The sequence below is a fragment of the Hylobates moloch genome, unplaced genomic scaffold, assembly GCF_009828535.3.
Source record: "Hylobates moloch isolate HMO894 unplaced genomic scaffold, HMol_V3 SCAFFOLD_3865, whole genome shotgun sequence".
Taxonomy (NCBI): Eukaryota; Metazoa; Chordata; class Mammalia; order Primates; family Hylobatidae; genus Hylobates; species Hylobates moloch.
In genome coordinates this window covers 1-6,120 of record NW_026656140.1, presented here as the reverse complement: position 1 = coordinate 6,120, position 6,120 = coordinate 1, and the positions used below count along the sequence as shown (strand labels likewise).

Here is a 6,120-nt window from a genome sequence, read left to right as displayed (position 1 = left end):
TCCTCCCGGACGGGGCGGCCGGGCAGAGGCGCTCCTCACTTCTTCCCGGACGGGGCGGCCGGGCAGAGGCGCTCCTCACCTCCCAGACGGGGCGGCGGCCGGGCAGGGGCTGCAATCCCAGCACGCTGGTAGGCCAAGGCAGGCGGCTGGGAGGCGGAGGCCGCCGCGAGGCCAGACCACGCCACCGCACTCCAGCCCGGGCAACACCGAGCTCCGTCTGTGCAGTCCCAGTACCTCCGGAGGCCGAGGCGGGCAGAGCACTCGGCGTCAGGAGCTGGCGACCAGCGTCGCCAAGATGGCGATCGCGTGCCTGCAGCCAAAGGAGAAAAAGCAGGCAGCGGTGGGGCGCGCCGGCAGTCCCAGGCAGTCCGCGGCGCGGGCAGCAGCGAGCTGAGTAGATTGTAGCCCGGGCCACAGAGGGAAAGGAACGGAACGGAACGGAACGGAACGAAGGAAGGAAGGGAGAAAGAAAGAAAGAAAGGAGGGAAGGAGGGAAGGAGGGAAGGAAGGGAGAAACACATTATTAATATATGCAATAACACGGATGAATCTCAAAAAATTATGCTTAATGAAAGAAGTTAAATACAAAAGACTGAATACTATATTGTTCAGTTTATATAAAATTCTAGAAAAGGCAAAAACAGACCTTGAGTTGCTAGCAATGGGGACTGACTATAAAGATACACTATGAAAATTTCCAGGGCAGTGGAAATGTTCTATAGCTTGAGTATTGTGAAGGTTAATTGACTCTATACAATTAGAAAATTCATAAAACTGTACACTTCAAATGAATTTTGTTGGCCGGGTGCGGTGGCTCACGCTTGTAATCCCAGCACTTTGGGAGACCGAGGCGGGCGGATCACGAGGTCAGGAGATCGAGACCACGGTGAAACCCCATCTCTACTAAAAATACAAAAAATTAGCCAGGCGTGGTGGCGGGCGCCTGTAGTCCCAGCTACTCGGAGAGGCTGAGGCAGGAGAATGGCGTGAACCCGGGAGGCGGAGCTTGCAGTGAGCCAAGATTGCACCACTGCACTCCAGCCTGGGTGACAGAGGGAGACTCCGTCTCAAAAAAAAAAAAAAAAAAAAAAAAGAATTTTGTTGTGTATACCTGAACAAAATGAAAAAATTTAAATAAAATTATCAAATTGAATTCAGTACATACAAAAAATTTATTTAAACAATGTTTATTTTTAGAGACAGGGTTTCACTGTGTCACCCAGGCTAGGGTGTGGTGATACAATCATAGCTCACTGTACCTTGAATGCCTGAGCTCTAGTCATCCTCCTGCCTCAGCCTCCTAAGTAGTTAGGACTACAAGTATGTGCCGCCACACTGGCTAATTTTCATTTTTTGTACAGATGAGGTCTTGCTATGTTGCCCATGCCCAGCTGCATACACAAAATAATATGTAGTGATCAAACAATATTTATTCCAGAAAAACAGTATCAGGGATTTCTGTTATTACAGCCCACTATATCCAAACAACAATGAAAAAATCACAGCAAATACCGATAAAGTATTTGACAAATTCAAAATTTATTCATAACAGAAAATGAACAAATAAAATCTCCATTAACCTGATAAAAGACATTTATTAAAAATCTAAAGCCCAGGCAAAGTGGTTCATGTCTGTATATCCCAGCATTTTGGGAGGCTGAGGCAGGCAGATCTCTTGAGCCCAGGAATTCCAGACCAGGCTGAGCAACATACATTTTTTTGTCTCTACCAAAAAATACAAAAAATTAGCTGGGTGTGGTGACATGCACGTGTAGTACCACTTACTTGGGAGGCTGAGGTGGGAGGATTGTTGAGCCTGGGTGGTCGAGACTGCAGTGAGCTGAGATTGCACCACTGCACTCCAGCCTGGGTAAGAGAGCAAGACCCTGTCTCAAAAAAAACAAAACAGAACAGCGAAAACAAAAACCACCTACAGAAATTATCACACTGAATCTCAAGACTTTAGTATTTAAATAAAAACAATACAAGCATGCCTCTATCACTGCCTTTATTCAGCACTCTACTGAAGAACCAATCTAATGTAATCGGCAAATATGAGACAGGAAAAGACTAAACTCTTATTTTGCCCCACACTATTCTATGTGTTCTACACTTTTTAATTCCCATAATAGTCTCATGATGTAGGATTATGCAAATAAGGAAAGCTGAGGATAAGCAAGTTATCCAAGGTTATACATTAATGTAACAGCAAAACCAGAATCTGAACCCAGGCAGTGTGGTTAACAGAATCCATACTTTTTACTGTTACGCTATCCCTTCTCACACCTCTCCACCTACCTTGAAAATACAAGATACTCAATACAAACTATTAGAACAGTAAGAGATCAAGAATACTGCTGCATAAAAAGGCAACATATAAAAACTGATAACTGAGGCCGGGCGCAGTGGCTCACGCCTGTAATCCCAGCACTTTGGGAGGCCGAGGCGGGCAGATCACGAGGTCAGGAGATCGAGACCATGCTGGCTAACACGGTGAAACCCCGGCTCTACTAAAACTACAAAAAATTAGCCGGGTGTGGTGGTGGGCGCCTGTAGTCCCAGCTACTTGGGAGGCTGAGGCAGGAGAATGGCGAGAACCCAGGAGGCGGAGCTTGCAGTGAGCCAAGATCCCGTCATTGCACTCCAGCCTGGGCAACAGAGCGAGACTCCGTCTAAGAAAAAAAAAAATTGATAACTGATAGTGTTCTTTACCCTTGTAACAATTTAAAAATGTCATGGAAAAGGAGATCCCCATCCTGCTACCAAGCAGAAGGGGCTCACTGCCCAATTCCCTCAGCCAATAAAATGACACTGAGTTTTTGAGAAAAGCTTATTTCAAGTGACTTACAAGGAGACAGGAGTGCAGCTCAAATTGCTCTCTCTGTGCTGGTGTTAAGGCAGTGATTTTATCCTTTAGCGGGTGGATTCTGGGATTAGTAGGTGATTGGTGGAAGAGGTCTGGAAAGTTCTTCGGCATGTGTAGTTACCTCTTTATGGGTCCCATGTGCCAATCTGGAGGTAGTTAGTACAAAATATGTGGTGAAACTTTAGGCTGTAACATTGGCAAGCTTGCTGTGTAAACTCCAGTTAGCCATATTGGTTTTAACTGATTTTAGACAGTTTTGTTATAAGGGAGGGGAGTGTTAGCAAGTTGTTTTTTCTTATCTGTTTATCCTCCACACCCAAGAATTTTGTTACTCAACTTTTTTTTTTTAACTCCTTGGGGCATGGTTTCACTCCCAACAGAAAAAAAAAAAACACTGTAAGGTGTTCTAACATCAACTGGAAAATTAAAAGCAGTTTTAATATGCTAACGTTAAGTAAAACTACAGTAAACAAAGCAATGTCTATATTATGACTGAATTCATGGGAAACATTTATTTCTGGGCTGAAACCGAAAAAATACACAAGCTGGGCATGGTGGCTCATGCCTGTAATCCCAGCACTCCAGGGGGCCAAGGCAGGTGGATCGCTTTAGCCCAGGAGTTCAAGACCAGCCTGGGCAACATGACAACTACTACATGTCTTTACTAAATATACAAAAGTTAGCCGGGTGTGGTGGTGTGCGCCTGTAGTCCCAGCTACTTAGGAGGCTGAGGTAGACTGCTTGAGCACCGGAGGTGGAGGATACAGTGAGTCGAGATCCTGCCCCTGCACTCCAGCCTGGGCAACAGGGTGAGATCTTTTAAATTTTGTTACACTGAATATTTCGTTTTCAAGAGTGCTCATTAAATCCTGCCCACAAAAACACACTAAGCTACTTTCACCGGTTTCTCCCTTCATCACATGATTAGCAGATCCTTGGCAAGGCTGTTCTGACTCAGCTAAAATATCTTCAGATCTGGAAAGGACAAGGATGTAGAGCTAAAATGGAAAGATATTTGCCTCCAGCATTAACAGTACTAAATTCTTTGATAATCTTGAGAATAAAATGCTGACAGGATAAACAGTAACATCACACAAAAAGCAAAATACTTTTAAAGCATAAAATAAAAATGTTTTACTACAATTTAAAAAATCAATCAATGAAGAGATATACCATGTTCATCCACTGGAAGACTAAAGAGAGGGAAATTCCAAGTCTTTTAAAATTATTCTATAAATTTAAGGTAATTCCAGTGAAAATCTCAGGATTTACATATCAAATACATCTGCAAAACAATATTATACATTTATAGAAACATACATATTTAGCGAAAATATTAAAACAAAGAATAAAAGTTTGAATTCATATAATAGTTTCCTATAAGAGGGTACCTTAACTATGCCCACAATTTCTTTTTTTTAAAATTTCTTTTCCTCTTTAAAAAATAAAATAAGGGCCAGGCACAGTGGTTCACACCTGTAATCCCAGCACTTTGGGATGCCCAGGCAGGCGGCTCACCCCTGAGGTCAGGGGTTCGAGACCAGCCTGGCCAACATGGAGAAACCCCGTCTCTACTAAAAATACAAAAATTGGCTGGGCGTGGTGGCGGGAGCCTGTAATCCCACCTACTTGGGAGGCTGAGGAGAGTTGCTTGAACCGGGGAGGCGGAGGTTGCAGTGAGCAGAGATGGTGCCACTGCACTCCAGCCTGGGCCACAGAGCAAGATTTGTCTCAAAAAAATAAATAAATAAAAGGTCAGGTGCAGTGGCTAACATCTGTAATCCCAGCACTTTGGGAGGCGAAAGCAGATGGATCACTTGAGGCCAGAAGTTCAAGACCAGACTGGGCAACATGGAGAAATCTTGTCTCTACCAAAATACAAAAATTAGCCAGTCTCATAACCCAGTCTCAAAACAAATACATAAAAATAAAAAAAAAAGAAAAAATATTTGAAGCAAATATGATAGTGTTAAGATTTGATAAGACTGGATAACAGGTACAAGAGTATTTTATCATGTTCTAATCTGGTCAGCATGTTTGAAAACCTTCACAATAAAAAAGATTACATCATTCTTTTTTTTTTTTTTTTTGAGACGAAGTCTCGCTCTGTCGCCCAGGCTGGAATGCAGTGGCGCAATCTCGGCTCACTGCAAGCTCCGCCTCCCGGGTTCACGCCATTCTCCTCCCTCAGCCTCTCCAAAGATTACATCATTCTAAGACTTTACAAACTTTATTTTGAAACAAGCTATAATTATATGAAATTAAGAACAGCTCTAGGGCCAATATTATTGTACTATTTTAGGGTCTAGCAATTACACACTATAGAAGAAGATGGATATTTTATTCTTGCTGTGGATTAAATTATGAAATACTTTTGGGATGCCTTCTATATTTAAGGTATTCTGGTAGGATATGAAAGAAAAAAATAAGAACTGAATCTAAACTTTCAAACACTGCACAATCTAGATGGTAAACACCCCCTTTAACTTTCAAAAATAATGGGCAGATGTTTGTGGTCCAGGGTAACTTCCTAACTTTTTGACCCTCCTATTTTTCTGCATATAATTTTTTCTTCCTGTACAAAAATGTTATGTTTTGTTCCTCCCCAATATTTGTGGTTCATGTAAAATTAACGTTAGCATCAACATTTGTAATAATCTAGAGGGAAAGTGTTTCTAATTGTAATTCTTACACAAAAATTTCTTTTTGATGGATAAGATGGGACTGGATTTTACTTACGTTCACTAAGTATCAGTACCAGTTCCAGTTAAAAATCAAACAAAATTCTGCAATATATTTTAACTCACGTGAAATGAACTCTGTCAACCAACCCAAGCTGTCAACTTTAAGAGCTCTATCCCTACGCCCATCTAAACTAATATCCTGAAATGAATACATGTTGACAACTCATTAGTCTTCATTTATATAAACTAGTTGTGTATTTTTTCTTTTCCCAAATTATAAATGCCTAGCACCACTTATAAAATCAAATGGCCACAAAGTTACACAAAAACAAACTATAATTAGCTTTAAAATTTTATTGAAATTCAAGTTTAGAATTTAACAAATTAATACAATATTACACTGAATACTTTCTAACCAGTAGTTTAGCTTTACCTAATTTCTAGGCATAACTTTTAAGAACTGATACTTTCTGGTTAATTTTCCAAGATACGCCAATTATACATTCATTAAAATTTCAGATGCTACCTGAATTATTCTTATCCCAATGTCAGAATTTAAAAAAATAAGTT

The 6,120-nt window shown here is 41.3% G+C and overlaps 1 long non-coding RNA gene across 1 annotated transcript; it reads right to left on the bottom strand.

The window, feature by feature from the left end:
- Positions 1 to 23: 23 nt before the first annotated feature.
- LOC131382756 (uncharacterized) lies at positions 24 to 4,947 on the bottom strand. Its single transcript, XR_009212353.1, has 3 exons — positions 4,040 to 4,947; positions 2,849 to 3,841; positions 24 to 390 (listed from the first exon to the last, which is right to left on the bottom strand). It is a non-coding gene; the product is annotated as an uncharacterized LOC131382756 (long non-coding RNA).
- Positions 4,948 to 6,120: the final 1,173 nt, after the last annotated feature.